This window comes from Podarcis bocagei (assembly GCF_964188305.1).
Source record: "Podarcis bocagei genome assembly, chromosome: 3".
Classification (NCBI taxonomy): domain Eukaryota; kingdom Metazoa; phylum Chordata; class Lepidosauria; order Squamata; family Lacertidae; genus Podarcis; species Podarcis bocagei.
Window position 1 is genome coordinate 63,113,855 of NC_138127.1, and position 17,606 is coordinate 63,131,460.

The window sequence follows — 17,606 nt, forward strand, 5'->3', positions numbered from 1 at the left end:
ACACGTTTCCCAGCAACACAGAATACATGGTAGATTAGCTCTATCTTGCAAAGCTTTTGGGGAAGGGGGGAGCATGCGTATTAGTCCTGTTTTTAAAGATCCAGAGACCATATCTTTGTTGGAAAGGGAGCTAGATGTTGGAATAACACCAGCCTTCTGAAACATAAGATACACTCCACTTGTTCACATAGTTTATGACCTTGGATAGCTGATAAGCCAATACGATACGATTTCAAGCCCAGTGTTTTGCAAGCTGCAGGTACCAGGTGTTACTGAAGGTCACTGTTATGGAAAAATGGTCTCTCCCACAATTAGGAGAAGGCTACAGAGAATAGTTTTTATGCAACACAGCTTGTTGATGATTAACAGGGTTGTTTTTTTAACTGCACAGTTAATACTTATTCAAAGCACCCTGTTAGGATAGGAGTGGAGGCAGGGAGAAATGTTTATTAAACACCCATTGTGAATGATGTATGAGAAATTCAAATGCATATGATATGAAAAGGCAATCAATTATGTTTTGAAAGAAATAAAAACGTGTGAGGTCATTTTGGTATAACAGGGCTGTCTATATGCTTTCTTTCTGAAAAGCACTACTACTACAACACCCATAGTTGACAAACTGAAGTCAGAATGGGCCTTTGTCATTTGAATGTTTCTCTAAAATCAATCTTACCTGCATGTTATTGTGGAATATTTAAAAAAAAGGTAAACTCGACAACCAAAGTCACAGGCTATGACTTTCTTTGCAGTGACTACAATGAAAATCTTTGCACTCTTGGAGATACTATGTTTGTGTGGTTTAGATTACAGACTGGCAGTGGAAACAGGGATAGGGAATTGGTGGTCCTCCAGATGTTGTTGAACTCCCAACTCCCATCAGCCTCAGGCAGCATGGTCAATAGTCAAGGATGATGGGAGTCATAATCCAGCAACTTCTGGAATGCACCATTCTTGACCATCATGGTTGCTGAGCTGGCACAGCCCTAGAATTAGGCAGAATGAGGCAACCACCTTAGGTAGCTGATTCTGAGTGGTGGAAACTGTTAACTGTTTGATTTATTGTTGCATTTCTATCTCCCAGGGAGAGATGCTCGTGGAATTTTGCTGACTCAGGTGCCAAAATAACTTGGCCAAAATAATTTCAGACCTAGGCTCTTTGTCCAGGGAAGCATGGCACCACTACCTATTCTGTCCTGGGGAGTGAAATATCTTGGCCTGGCCCTGCTGCTGGGAAGCTAGCTGAACTCCATTGTTGTGCCTCACCTCTATTTCCCCTACTGATCATCTTTCTACCTGAACAAAACAGTATAATATATTAGGTAAACCTAATGCAAGGTCAAGTGCTAAGACATCTGTCAGCCTGTCAGCTCTGGAAACCCCAGTTATCTACTGGGATAAAATGAGGAAAGTGACTGGCTGTAGTTGACCAAAAGGCAGGAAGCCCAACTTATAGCATTTACCTATTGCTGTTGTACATTTGTCTTTGAAATTATTTGGGAAGTATCTGTGGGGGTGGCAATGGGGGGGAGGAATAAAAACTTTGAGGGAAAGCTCAGGGACATGGGGGGGGGGGTTGGCAAAAAATAACCTGTGCAATAACTGTTTGCATAAACATAGTGCTTACTCATAACCAAATCACGTGACCCATTTCATGAGCCAAGCTGTGAGTGACTTCACTTGATGCCCAGATGCAGGAAATTACTCTAGAATACCTAATTGGTGGGATATTTTAGACTTTGCCTGTGGCAGCTCATGGAACAAATCAACACACAGTCTTGTGAATTGGGCAGCAGTTTGGGTGCCTACAGGGTGCAGGCCCGAAAATATATACTAACACGGGAGAAATATGAGCCCTGGTGAGCTATTGTGTTCAATAAAACCTTCCCAACACTTCACCTGTGATATTGTTTCATAACATTTGTGTGCATGCATAGATGTTCCTGTGGAACAGAAACTAGAAGAGAGACAGTTCAAAAATCATATGCACGTTTGGCTCAGTATAAGTTTTATCTTTTCAGTACAGGCTTAGGAAATGCAAAGAACCAGTTTTAGTGTCAGTGTGAAAATATCCCAAATGTTCACTATGACAAACAAGGTGCTCTAGCAGGAATGAAAGCAAGGCAGCCAGTGTAAACATATCCATGGAAAAAACTTTCTAATGAAGCAGATGGTAACTTTCGTAGCAGGAATGGCAAACCTAAGGCTGGGGTGGGGGGAGGGCAATTTTGACCCTCCAATCCTCTCCTGCTCTAGCCCTCTGGACCCTCCCCATGGCAAATCCCCTCTCCAGCCACACACCCTGTGCTGCCTCCTAAAAGCCATTGACACCACAGGGTGGGATTGTAGCCTAATATTTCACTTATATGAATTCTGTTTTGATCATCGTACAGTGGTGCCCCGCAAGACGAAATTAATTCATTCCGCAATTTTTGTCGTCTAGCGAATTTTTCGTCTTGCGAAGCACGAAATCCCATAGGAATGCATTGAAAATCAATTAATGCGTTCCTATGGTCAAAAAAAGTCCAAACAAAGCCAAATTTGGTACAACAACAGTTTATTAACTGCTCTTTAAAGTCACACATACTGTAAAGAGCAGTTCAAAAATTGAAGGGAAAATAAATTAACTTTATAAACAAAACATGTCTTTGTTTTTAGACAAAGGAAACAAAGTCGCGAGACGTTTTCGTCTTGCGAAACAAGCCCATAGGGAAATTCGTCTTGCGAGGCAAATCGAAAACGGAAAAACCTTTCGTCTAGCGAGTTTTTTGTCTTGCGAGGCATTCGTCTTGCGAGGTACCACTGTATTTGGAATGTCTCAGAATAATTCTTTCTTTATTCATTCTCTCATATCCTTCTTCCTCCCCCCCCCCCAGCTCCACAAAAGAAGTTCCAAAAGCAGCTTAAAATGTCCAGTTCAAAACTCAATTTACCAAAATTATATTTCACAGACAAAGCAAATCAGCAGTCTGAAAGTCATAAACACAAGACTGGAAAACAGCAAGACACAGCACAAGCTTTTCTGAAGAAGGAAGGGGAGCTGGTTCACCAGGTTAAAGAGGGGAGGGAGGAACTTGAATCCTCTCGCTAATGGCAACACTAATAAAGGTCTGCCAACAGCTGTTTTCCATGGAAGATTGTCTTGATCCAATGTGCCAAAGAAGCATGAGCCTTTAACAGTGCATTTGTCTGCCTCAACACAATCGTTGAAATGTTTGCCTTCATTACGGCTCCATCAAAACAATACAGAATTAAGGGGGGAAAGTGAGTGATGTCAGCCAGCTATTGTCTTCATAGGTACAGCCCTGTTTTTATGCCTGCAAACACAAAACCTGGGCTTGTCAGTGAACTGGTGAATTGGCAAATAAGATATCCAACACCTTTGTGCAGCATCTGCTAATCCAGGTGCAGAACACGGCATGAGCCCTTTGTTTGTGGATCCGTTAGAGAGAGAAATGCAAAATCACAATTAAGCAATATGTTTTTCTCAGCCTCACTCTTCTTCCTTCACACACACACTTGATGTCTGACATCTCTCTGTTAGCCTCTCCTCCTCTTTCACACCCCAGCTCCTCGTTTTCTTTGATACGTGGGGGCTGTATTCCTTATTCCCATTTATCTGGGAAGTTATTCCCACTGAACTCAGCAAGACTTAATTCCGACAACAGTGTGTGTTCAGTAGGGCAAGGCTGCCAACAACAAGCAAAATATCCGTCAAGGTTCTTGTGCTTTTAACAGAAACCCAGCAAGTAAAACTTTGTGTACCACACTGATACAGTGATAGCTTCTCTGGATAAAAGGATACTGTCACGCTCTTGTTAAAGGCACAAGATCCCTGTGATGGGGGGCCGGGACACTGGAAAAACCAGAGGAAGGAGATAAGCCAAGTAGGTAATCCAAATTTATCACCTGCAAGAACAAAATTCCAAATAGTGTGTGCCTGCGTGTGGGTGTGTATATAACAGCTTTATCAAAGCCACCAAGTCTCAACACCTCGTTTTCTGCAAATCTCAACACCTTTCAAGATTTTGTGCTGTTTATCAAGAGCAATAACTCTGATCCAGCCCCTTCTGGGCCTGTAGGAAAGGGCACCAAGGCTCCAGGATCTGAGGATGGGAAAGCTGCAGATTAGGGGCAGCCGAGGTGCAAGAGTGAAGGGTAAGGGATAGGCCAGTTGGAGTTGTTATTCCTTCTCCCTGGCCACCTCTTCCCCCCTTGTTATTGAGCAATGGATTTGGATGGTGTAGAGAGTAGCTTCTGCATATGAAAATGGCATGGGAGTTATGGGAAATGACTGAACACAGCCGATGAGAGTGGCCTCACACCTACAGGCTGCATTCCATATTGTTTACCTGTTCAGATACATATGAAATATGGAAATATCAGGAAACAGAGAAAGACCTTTATTTGGAATGCCCAAAGAGCATTCACATGACCTTCTAACCTCCTGGAGACATGTGCTCAAGAACACCCACAGACCTTCACAACCACTGGCTATGTTTCTTGCACAGGTGGGTAATGCAATTCAACAACAGGTGTCACTCCTGTTGCCATGACATCTAGTTGGGCCCCACAAGGTGGAATGTGTGAACCACTGATCCATGCTTTGGCTACCACTGAGCATAGGTTAGAAATCTGCAAGTTTACTCCCTCTCACCTTTTCTTCCTTTTGCCCCTTCCTTCCCTCTCTTCTCCCCACACCCTCAGATGTCATTTAGATTGTAATCTCCTTGGGGCAGTCATTTTTGCTTATAATGCAATGAAGACTGATCTCACTGCAATAATAATATCAACAGGACATGTAAACATTGGTATGTGCTTTGGTTTAAGACCTACTAGCCCCCCTCTCCATCCCCCACATGCATTTCTGGGGGTTCTTCCACCCCCAGACATTTGGGGGACATGGGGTGCACAGGGGAGGAGAGGGGGTAAACCTCATTGCAAACAGAACCCCTTGAACAGGGCTTCTGTTGATGGGTGTCATTACTTGAATTTTGCCCACAATAATAATAATTATTATCATTATTATCTTTACCATTTCCTATGTAGGCATTATTAAATTAAACAATTAGATAATTTAAGGTGCTCCATCCCCACCCCACACAAGAATTGAGTTCTGGAAAACCTTCCCTGTAATGGCAAGTAGAAAATATTATTTCACTTTTCCCCCAAAGAAAGTTAAGGGGCTGGTTTATTGAGAGGTGATGAATTCCCCTTGTGGAAAGGAGATTTCTGGTAGCAGATGGCTCTTCAATTTAGCTGACAAATATGTAACTAGATGCAGTGGACAGAAGCCAAAATAAACAAATGCATGCGAGGCATGAGGTGTCTAACAATTAACAGTCAGGGTAATAACCTGCCTAGGGATATAATGGATTTTTCCCATGTTCAAAATCGTTATAAATTGATATCTAAGGGAAATGCTGTTCAGCACAATTAGATTTATTTTCTTCATGAAGAAGAGATTCTGCATATTTTGCTGAAGTTTTGGGAAGCTATCTTCTTCATACTCTTTTTTTTTATTATTGCATTGGCAGGTCAACGTTCTGCAAACCGAACATTTCACCATGTGTTTGTAAACTGCCCCAATCTTAAACAAAATAAATTGGCAGAAGCCAACTGTCCTCAGAGAGAGGCATGTGAATAGCATATTCTTTGACATTAATTGGACCAGCAACAAATAAACAGTGAGTTTATAAATAGTAGATTTTCATGGTGGGGCAGTGAACCATTCTGCAAGCAAGATGTTGCAGGCCCCTGTGACTTGGCAGAGCCCCATCCAAGAATGGTAGAACGTTTATATCTTGCCTTTCCTCTGAGGAGCTTAGGGCAACATACAGTGTTCTTCCCCTCTCCCTTAAATCCTCACAACAACCCTGTTAGACTGGCTGTGCTGAGAGATCATGAATACTCCAAGTTACCCACCAAACTGTGGCTGAGTTGGGATTTGAATCCTGTCTGACGAAAACTCTAACTGTGACACTGCACTAGTTCAATGGGAAATCTTTAAATATTGGAAATCTTGGGGCCACTAGGGGCGTACTGGAAGATGGCTGACAATACCAACTCTCCGACCCACACTGGGTAATTAAGAGGCTGTTATGGGAGTAGGCAGCCTCCCTTTCCCCAAGGAAATGGGGAACACTGCCCTTGCCTGCTGTGCCCATAAATCACCCCCTAATTCGAAAGAAGGGGGTGAGGGCACTAGGCAGAATGCCCCCGTGTGGACCTCGGCTCTCCTGGAAGCTGTCTCTGATCGCGCACTAGCTGCAGCAATTTGGAATAATTAATTACAAAAGAAGCAAATGCACATATTTCAAGTGAAGAAGGGGAGTGAAGTCTGCTAATTTAAGTGACCTCTGCGAAAGAAGACAACGAGTTGGAGAAACAGGAATATTTTACCATGAAGATACACCAAAGGCTGGGTATGTTGACAACGGGACTGAATGGGGGGGGACCTTTTATACTTTCCTTCTATGTGATTTACAAGAACCCCTCCTCATTAGAATCGTTGGTTGAACTGACCCAAGCAGGATGATTAAGGTCTGTGTGGAGATAAACTTTAACCAAAAGTATGCTTTATGGAGATCGAGAAGCAATAAGAGCTTTTGGAATAGCGCAGCAATTAATTCGGAGTCGCCATCTTGCCAAAGGATTTATAGCCGGGAGGAGGAACGGACTTGTTTTCAGACTGCATTCCTGGTGAATCTCCTCAGAGGCTTTGAGAAAGGAGGCAGATTGGTGAAGATTAATGACGCTAAGTCTGTTTTGATGTATGGAAGTGATGTTATATGGAAAACATCTGGTTATGGCTACTGGATAAAAAATAATAATATCCACGCAGGATTACAAACTGTTCTAACCAGCTTGTGGAGACTATCAGAGGTCACAAAGAGAAAGGAAAAATATATGAAAATAACAACAAGAGATGTGGAAAAACAATAAGAAAGGACTGGATAGTACTGTGAACATCATAAGGTTAGATTTGTGGACATTAAAACAGCAGCAAGAAGCAAGAAGTTGATTGGATCCCCTTCGGAACTTGAAATATGGGTACCCCCAACAAAAATTTAAAATTCGGCTGTGTAATTTGGAATTTATGTAATTTCGTTTGATTTGATGTGATTGGTCGGTTAATAAAAAATTATTCTTGAAATATTGGAAATCTTAACTTCACTGGCCCTGATCCACAGATGCTCATGTTCAGAAGCAGGCTATAGGAACAAGCCTTATACTGGGTTTGACCACTGAACCATCTACCCAGCACTGTTCACACTGACTGACAGCAGCTCTTCAGAGTTTCCTACAGGGATCTGTCCCAGCCCCAGCTGAAGATTGAACTGGGACCTTTTCCTTGCAAAGCAGATGCTGTATGCTATGGTCAGAGATGGAAAAATCTGTAATTTTTGTTTCCAGTCTTAAATTCAATTCTACAATTTTCTGTATCAGTTTGAAAACTTTTTATTTAAAGGCCTCATGAAAATTCATCAGCATTTTAGTGTGCATTTCTCATATTATACAATTTTAATGCAATTCCACACATTTCTGTGCAATTTTGTGCATACATGCAAATATCAGTATTTTGGAAGCAATTGTGTATTTTGCATGTTATTTTCCTCAACATAGGCACTTTTGGACACATTGTTTGGTCGGAGAACTCCACTGCAAAATTCAGAAAACTGCAAATTTCAAAAGATAGGTGCTTCTTGGTTCATATATTATTTCAGGAAGTATAAATTAGGTAGCTTCACGTTAAAATAGGAACTGAAACATAATTCCCACCCCCAGTTATATCTATGTGAATGCTCCTGTGTGCGAAGAGCTGTGTGTGCCCCCAGCAAACATTTGGAGAGCACATTCAGAACACTTGATGAATGCAGAGGGGAAAGGTGGCCTGAGATGGAAGCTGAACAGGCCTTGCAGAATGAGTGTGTAGAGTTAATTCAGAAGGTTCGTGGTGCAAACAAACCCACACAGCTTTTCCTTTTTCTGCATACAGTCATTATTCTCTCTCTGTGTTAGTGTGAACACACAAATGCTTACAACGCAGAGTCTGAAGTAGAAGCCAGCTTCATATATTAATTCCCCTTGCGGGATTTGGATTAAAAATGTGTTTCTCCATCCAATTTACAATAAAATATTTTTTTCAGAGGGCCTAGCCCCAAGTGCTATTGTTTCCAGTCCTCAGTGTATACATGCAAAGTTGTTCAACGCAGTAACAGGGCAGGAAAGTTGGTATTTTAGCAGGCAGATGGATACATTGGGAGGCTATGTTTTGCTATTAGGTATTCATTTGGTATGCAGAAGCAAGAAAATGAAAGCACTAGGGTTTGACTTCCTACTTTTTATGCTTTGTCTTCATTAATGAAACAATGTTTATGAGGAATCATGAAGACACCTCATGGGAACAGGCAATAATATTAATGATAGAATTCATTGTGGCTTTATAAATACCAGAAACATCTTCATTCAGATCATGCCAGGCAGAAAGAAATAAGGAGAGAGAGAGAGAGAGAGAGAGAGAGAGAGAGAGAGAGAGAATCCATTGCAATGCTCTCAAGCCCCCAGAGGAGAGGGAACACAACTGTATCATGAAGTTTTTAATGTTTGATATTTTACTATGTTTTATATATGCTGCTGTAAGCTGCCCAGAGCGGCTGGGGAAACCCAGCCAGATGGATGGTGTATATATAATAAAACTACTACTACTACTAATACTACGACTACTAGTAGCAAGAGACTCAGTTAAGGCAAAGTATGCCTTTTTCACTATCACATGCAGCTGAGCAAGATCTAGATAAGCCTATTCTCTTCTTTGTAACAAACAGTCAGTCAGTAACAAACATATTATCTTACAAACAGTATGTCAAGGCATATACAAAATGTCAAGGCATATACAAAATATCTTGGAATCTATTCATGGGCATTTTAAATAATACTAACTGTGGCCTTCAGTGTGTCTCCCCACCCTTCGGAAATAATAGGGCTTTGGAGGGAATGTGGGGAAAAAGGTTAAACACCCCCACCACCCCAGTTCCCTGATCAAACTAGAAGCTACTTCCGGGTGAAGGGAAGAGATCCTTTGGGATATGAATTATAAACCCTTTGGCATAATGAAGCTTTTGACCCTCAGAAAGAAGTGCTTGAGGCCCTAAAAATATGTTCTATCATGCTAAATTTGGGTAAACTGAACAGAACTATACACTCACCTCGCCAGCTAAAGAGGCTGTTTTAGCACCTTTTTTCATGTTGTCACCATGATTACAGAGGCAGCCATAGAGGACCAATTGGCATAGAATCTAGTGCATCAAAAACTCAAGCCTCCCAAGTCTCATGGGTTAACTTTCAAGAGGCACCAAGAACTTTCAACATAGCTTTCAGCTTAAAGGGACTTAAGGTGTTGCACAATTTTCAAAGAAAACATGCCCCTGAAATGCTGCCAAGTAAATAATGGAAGTAGATGAAGCAACACAACCACCTGGCTGTCAGAAGTGCAAGGTACTCTTTCTTTAGTAATAATAGAGCAATCACAAAATTCTCAGCAATGCAAATAAGGATGTCTGTTTAACAGTGCAGTTTTGTTTTTTTAATCTATCGAGAACAGACACGTCAAAGAAAGTGATAGTGCAGGATTGCCCTACACCCTATTCCTCTAGGTATAATCCCTCAAAAACCAATCCTTGCCAAGGACAAGTATTGCACACACTCACACACAGAGAGATAATTAAGTGGGTACTTATTAACAAAGTGAAATGAAGCTTGTACTTTAAAGCAACTATCCAATTTTCTAGCGTTTCAATTGGAGCCCAAGCTGAGGTGAGGCGATGATGTGTTCAGTGCTGAGTAGATAAAATAGAGGTAGATTTTAAACTTGGAGAACCTCAACCCAGCCAATCCAGCAAAACATGGGGAGGGGGCTGGAAAGGAATCCCAAAGGGTATATTTCATGCAACAAAATACAGTGGTACCTTGGGTTACATACGCTTCAGGTTACATATGCTTCAGGTTACAGACTCCGCTAACCCAGAAATAGTGCTTCATATTAAGAACTTTGCTTCAGGATAAGAACAGAAATCGGGCTCCAGCGGCGTGGCAGCAGCAGGAGGCTCCATTAGCTAAAGTGGAGCTTCAGGTTACGAACAGTTTCAGGTTAAGTACGGACCTCCGGAACGAATTAAGTACTTAACCTGAGGTACCACTGTACAATGGTTTGAATCCTAGCTTCCATTCTCTAAATGGGACAAGATCCCTGCGTGCGCACACACACACACACACACAGAGCGCCCAAAAATCTAGGGATGCTGTTGTCTACCTGTCAGGGGCTGGACAGAGGAGGAGGAATGGTAGAGACCGCCTCTCCAGCCTGACCCTTCCAGGGAGGAGGAAGAGGAAGACAGTATAGATTTACAACAGGGGTTTGAAGGAGGTGGCAGCTCAGAGGCAGATGAGGGGGAAAGTTGGAAAATAATGGGAGACCCAGAACAACAACCAGCTGACACGTTGTCATTAGAAAGCATTCCAGACCCTCCATCTCCCAGAACCCGGCAAGCCTTAAAAGTAGGAGAGCAAAGAGCTCAAAGACAGAGGGCATGTAGCAGCATCCATAGGAGAGACGATGAGATTGACGAATGAGGAAGTGGAAGAAATGGGAGGGTGGAGATTCACTCGGGACAACATCATTATCCAAGAGGCTGAGTTCTATAGCCTCTCTTGGTAAAGATTGAAATAAAAAAGGACTGTAAGAAACTTTTCCTTGTCTTTATACTTTCCTGGGCAATCAGCTGGGGCCACTGACAGCATCCTGACACCACCTGACTCTTTACATGCTGTTTTGTTCTATCTCTCTATCTATCTACCTACCTATCTATCATCTATCTATCTATCATCTATCTATCTATCTATCTATCTATCTATCATCTATCTATCTATCTATCTATCATCTATCTATCTATCTATCTATCTCTATCTGTCTATCTATCTGTCTATCTATCTATCTATCTATCTATCTATCATCTATCTATCTAATCTCTCTATCATCATCATCATCATCTATGTTTTAGTGAATGTTCATTATTGCTTGAATCCATGGACAAAACATTTTCCTTAAGTGTATGCACACAGTTAAACAAACACCTATGTGCATGGGAACAATGGACCTCAGTTTCCAGAATTTGCAGAGTGCAGGTAAGTAGTAATTTAGGGGAGGGGACAATGCACAGGCTATGGATACAACCCATCAAGCACCATCCACTAGTATGAATGGAAAACTTGGAGGGAGATTTATATTGAAAGTGCTCATGTGTGAATAAAAGTGCACAAAAGCACATATGGAAAAACGGGAGTTGTGTGAGCCATGCGGGCATTAGCACCTTGGTGTATAAACAGCCTAGGTATCAACCCTCTTGAGGCAGGCAGACACAGGACACCAGTTACCTTTCCCATGCGCCAATTTATCAGGCACCATTCAGAGGTATGCACACTTTCCCTTTTGCCTGCAACTTGGCAATAATGATGGGCCCAAGATGCGGAATACCCACACACTCTCTTTACAAGTACAGTGGTACCTCTGGTTACGAACTTAATTCGTTTCGGAGGTCCGCTCTTAAGCTGAAACTGTTCTTATCCTGAGGCGCGCTTTCACTAATGGGGACTCTGGCGCGTAATTTCCATTCGCATCCTGGGGCAAAGCTCGCAACCAGGAGCAGCCACTTCTGGGTTAGCGGAGCTCATAACCTGAAGCATTTGTAAACAGAGGTACCATTGTATGACTGTTTATCACCATTCTTGCTGTTAGAGGGGAGTGCTGCTCCTCTGTAGGACTACAGCTAAGTACTACATCCTGAAATGTCTGAGTTAGCAGTAAAAATATTTGTTTGTCATAAAGCCATGGATATAAACATGCAACTTTTTTTCTGCTGAGCTATCACAGTCAAGCATTTGAAGTGTGAATAAACACAGAATGCAGTTATTGCTGGCACATTGTGCTGAACTCCAGCATGGAATGAAACGCCAGGAAATACTGATAGAAATGGGCCACAGGGGGGAAAGCAGACTTAAATTCTAGAGGGAAATGTATAAGCTTAGGGTCACTTCCTGGTGGTTTCCCTTCATTAATGCTATTGCAGGGCATTTCTTGACAGAAAGGCATCCTAAAACAGTTAATAGTAATTCTTAGCATGTATACAGCATTTCAAAGTACAGTATTCAAAGAGCTCACAGGGATTGCTTTGTTTATAATCTCTACAACAACCTTGCAAAGTAGGCCAGTATTATTATTCCGCCTATAGGAGACGGTGGTATGAGTCCAAGAAAGTGGCCCTCTACAAATGAGCAATACAGGTAGGAGAGGCAGGATCATCAGTCAGTGTGATCTTCAACATGCCTGACTTCCAGCTTCCCAAGCGCATGTCTACACAGAAAAACAGCTTCTTCTTCTTTTCAGCAGCCTCATTTGCTTTGAGCATTCCCCCCATCCATTCCTCCTTGTTCTCATAAACATAAAGGCTGGTTATTTTATTAGCTTAGTGGTTTAGCAGTTTCCAAATGCTGCTTTGCTTACTGTTCCAACAGCTTACACAACTGGGAAATCTTGAGAGAAGCTTTATGACAAGACTATTCCTCACACCATGGCTATCAGTGCCTGGTAAACATAAGATTCAGCTCATATTTCACCACAACAGAAAGAACCTCTTTAAGCTTAAAACATGCAGTTTGAGGTATTCTTATCTAACACTTCTACTTTTATTCAAAAGTGTCAGTTATTATTGATTTAAAGAAGATTTCCCTTGATCCCTAGATGCAGTCTCTAGCAAGCGCTCTCTGGTAAGTGAGCCCCAGCAGAGGTTTAAAATTACAAAACATGCAGCATGTGGAAATATGGGCTGTTAGACCTTTAAAATATACCTTTTTTAAGTTGCTTTCAAGGCTTTCCCTATAGCACAGAGAAGACCACACAGCTTGGTAAGTTTAAAAAAATGGTTTACTTACAAACTTTTCAAAGGTCAGATTCATGTGCTTTTCCATACAGCAGCAAGAAAACACAGGCAGAAAAGCTTAGTTACAAAACTTGGTAAAATATTTCTAAACATGTGGTCTGGGCTTGTAGTGCTCAGTCCAGACATTTTCTCTGGTCAGATTCACATGGTGGAAGAGAGTGGACAAAGAGAAATTGCTGACCCTTCATCACTCATCAAGAGGGGGCGTGACCTAGTCGAGTCTGACAAAACAGTTTACAATATGGTTGTAACCCCTTCATGCATTAACTAGAGCTAAGCATGCTGGTTATATAAGGGAAAGTAGGTACAATGGAAATTATATCAGATACAAATACTCAGTGCAGCGACCAAGGGTGGGAGACATTTTTGTGTACTCTTAGTGAATGTCTCTCCTCAGGACTTTCTTCGCCAACCCATGTTGTCATTAACTAGCATTTGCTAGGCCTTTGGATTCATCTCCTAAATATGTATTTAAGGAGCACAGTTTATCCAGAAGACTTGCAATTCTAAAATACATAAATTGCAGAGCTGTTCTTCCTCCTTCCCCCTCCCCACTTGTCCAACTGGGATTTCCTCTTTCAGGTCACTGTAATATGTTTCATTCTGAATATTGTCTGAATGGAAATTAGCTGTCTGTACCACATATCAACTGATGACTAACAGATGTCCAAAGTCCTCCTGACAAATTTAACTTCAGTTGGAAAGATTAAGATAGTAGGTCATAAATCATGTCACTCCACTGACAGGACAGGAAGAATGCCAGTTTACCTTGGTGAGGAGCTCGATTGTAAACATGTCACTGTGATTTCAGAGGCCACACATTGAATCATGCCTTCGATGTTTTCCTGGGGGCGATGCACTGAACCACAGGAAACTGAATGGGCCCTCAGTCAGTGCTGTTAACTCTCCGTGTGGGCACAGAATTGAGGACAACCCATTGCTTTAATAAATACGTTGTAAAACGGAAGAATGAAGCCATTGATTAATTCAATGGGATTTTAATTCAACACTGAAAACATTATCCAACTCATTTTACAAGTCATTTGATCTGTATAATGGTGGCCCCTGAGAATTCCAACTTCCTTAAGGACCACAATATAAGGAGGAATACACTCCTCTTGAAACAGCATGAGCCTTTTAATTTCCTGTATGCAACCTCTCATACTGTTTCTTACATTATTCCCCCTACCTCATTGTTCTGTTGCATTTTTTTAAAAAAGAAATTAATGCACTCTGCTGGATCTTTCCATATAATTGCCCCCACTAGGATCTTGTTAACTAGAGAACTTTAGGTAACAATTAATCACGTAGGAAAGACTATAAGGCTGTTGCAGTTTTTTTTAAAAAAGTGGCTCTGTCTGGACCCATTTCCACAACCAAATAACAAAGTCACTCCAAATCCCTTATTTGTTTTTTACACATAGAATGGAAGCAAGCTGAATAAAAGAGAATAAAATATCCAGAACAATTTGGAGCTTTGACCAAGGGCACAAACATGTGGAAGACAACATGTACACATTACCAAAGCCTGAGGATCGGGGTAGGGGAAAGAGACTTGTTCAGGGGAAATTGAAACTAAATTGGGGGTTTATATATTTATGGCAACTTATTTTCCTGTATCTATACGGAGGAGAGAATGAGCGCAGCACTTACAGATGTGTGCTTCCTTATGTGACAAGTAGGGATGGGGAGAAATTCAGTTCATGTTTAAATGCGGGCTTACCTAATTAACACCTTCCCAAACAATAGGCCAACCAAATTACAGCCATCCTTCAAAATTCATGTTCCTCTGAATTTTGCAATACAGTTTTCCAGCCAAGTAATGTTTGCAAACATGAATATGTGAGGGGAACGTATGCATATAAATGCATACAATAGTGAAAATAAGATTTAAAAAATGCATTATAGTAGGCAACATTGCTTACAAAACTGTGTGTGTTAGAAGGATTTCGCACTAAACTGCTGATGAATTTTCATGAGGACTTCCAAAAGAAATTCACAAAGTGATGTGGAAATGTGGAGAACGGAATTTAAGAACAGAAATATGAGAAGCCTGAGTGAAACCCAAATTTACCAAGTCTCTCAAGAATGGCAAGTCCCTGATCTCCTTAGTTCCTGCAGGCATTTCCTGTGCTGAGGCAGAAAGAAGCAACCAAGTGTGATAACTGACTAACAAGCAAGCGTAATTCCTCTGGGCCTGGTACTTCTAAAATGGATACCTTTCCCATACGAAAAGGTAATGCCTGTTATGAAAAATTAGAGAACGCTTAGCTTATTTTGTTTCAGCTCCTTTCATTTCTGGTTACCTGAGTTAGAATCATAGAACTGTAGAGTTGGGAAACACCCCGAGGATCATTTAACAATGCAAATATCAACAGTGAAAACTACGTAAAAACAAATTCCAAGATTGGGATAAAAGTCTCCACTTTAAAAGGCTCTTTAGTAGGCGCCAAAAAGACCACAGAGATGGCTGCCTATTGGATATGTAATGGGAGGGAGTTCCAAAAGGGAGGTGTCACCACACCAAAGGCCCGATGTTGACATTGTGTAGAACATACCTCCTGATGTGGTGGTATCTGCAGAAGAGGGCCTCCTATCAGCATGTAAGTAGCAAGGTAATTGTTTAGATATGAGTCTGACAAAGCAATATGGCATATTTGTGTATTAATGGGTTTTTCAGAGAAACAGAACTGAAAGCAAAACCCTCCCACCACTTTTAGGCATATGCTTGCTGTAGAAAGCATGTTCTGGCATGGTTAGAAGTCTACCAGGTTCCTTTTGCAAGGCCCTTAACACAGGCGTGCAGTTTTTATCTATTTCCTCCATCCCTCCCAGGAGTGCTAAGTATCCCACCACCAACACCAACACCAACACTCTTCTGTCCTCAATTTATCTCCTTTCTCCAGACTGCCTGGAGGTCCTGCATCACAGGTTTATATTATCTGTTATTATTTTTATTAAGAAGGATGGGGTATTGGGCAGGTAGGAGACCCCCAGAAACTGACAAATGAGATGGACATGTCTGGCACATGTCAACAAAAGGAGTAAGAAATACCAAGTGTGGCCCAGTTTCCAGAAATTCTTAAAAACCTGCCACTTTCTCTCTTTGATTTGCTTATTTTACAAGTCCAGAGAATAAAATATGTTATGCTTCACAGCAGCTGCCCCAGGAAATAATTCACTCATTCCACTACTGCAGACTTAAAGGAGAAATAAAACCAGCAAAGGGAGAAAAGCCAATTTCTTTCCAAAAGATCCTGTTTCCCAACAGCTTTAGCAGGCTCTCGTTGAAAAGAATGTTTTTTTGCTTGGTGTCTCTCTGATTCTGGTGGTTTAGCAGAGGATTTTGGAAAATGCATTTCCTCCATTGCTGGCGGCTGGAGCAGATTTATCCTGCAGGCCTGACTTGCCATGTGCTAAATAATTATTCAGGCCTGCAGGGAATCCAAACACATAAATATTTACTTCATAAAAGAGATTCTCCAGACAAGAGGCCAGAGACAAGTTAACTCTGGGTAATCGTTTATGTTTCCTTTTCTTTAAAACAAACAAATGAATGATTATTATTATTATTATGATTATTATTATTATTATTATTATTTTAAGTTGCCAGAAACTATATAAGAGGGACAGACATATTTCTTTATCCCAAACTCTTCCTATAATGGAGGGTGCTTTCTTTTTTGTTTTGTTTCTTTAAGCAACAAAGAGAAATTGCTTTTTTCCCCCTTTGAGTTTTTGGAGTGTGGGCTGTCCCATTGATAGAGACATCTTTAAACATGAAAGCATTGGAATGCTTTGGAATTTTTATGTTGCTCTTGTCTTCACAACAATCCTGTGAGGTAGCTCCTAGTTATTCCCAGGCTCTCTATCAGAACCCACCCCTCACTGACCTGCTTTGCACTTCTCTTGAGTGCTCTAGCTTGGTGAGAATGTGTTATTGCCTTGTGACACACAGTGGTACCTCTGGTTATGAACTTAATTTGTTTTGGAGGTCCGTTCTTAACCTGAAACCGTTCTTAACCTAAGTTACCACTTTAGCTAATGGGGCCTCCCACTGCACGATTTCTGTTCTCATCCTGAGGTAAAGTTCTTAACCCGAGGTACTACTTCTGGGTTAGCAGAGTCTGTAACCCAAAGTGTTTGTAACCTGAGGTACCACTGTAATTAATTCTGCTACCATGAATGGAGAACTGAGGTAGGTGTGTGTTTGTGTATGGGTGTAGAGTTCCCCGTGAAGATGAACTGATTGTTAAATCACTCTGGGAATTGTAGTCTCTTAAAAACTCTCAGCACCCTCAACAAACTACAGTTCCCATAATTCCCTGTGGGAAGCATCATCATCATCATCATCATCATCATAATAATTTATTTATACCCCGCCCATCTGGCTGGGTTTCCCCAGCCACTCTGGGGAAGCTGTTTGAAGTGGAGTCTTAGTGCTTTAAATGTATGGTGTGAATGTGGCCTTAGTTGTACAGCTGGAAAAAAGAAAAGATGCTTCAAATTCAATTTTGGACTTATTCCAGGTGCTTTTTGGAAAGAACACTGACGGGGTGAAAACAGGCAACAGCATCCAAAAATTACTGGATATGTACTCAGAGGACATTG

At 41.4% G+C, this 17,606-nt stretch overlaps 1 long non-coding RNA gene across 1 annotated transcript; it reads left to right on the forward strand.

Annotated features, from left to right (window-relative positions):
• The first annotated feature begins 1,143 nt into the window (after nt 1–1,143).
• LOC308582630 lies at nt 1,144–3,256 on the forward strand. The gene is made up of 2 exons (XR_014005780.1): nt 1,144–1,322; nt 2,877–3,256. It is a non-coding gene; the product is annotated as an uncharacterized lncRNA (long non-coding RNA).
• Nucleotides 3,257–17,606: the final 14,350 nt, after the last annotated feature.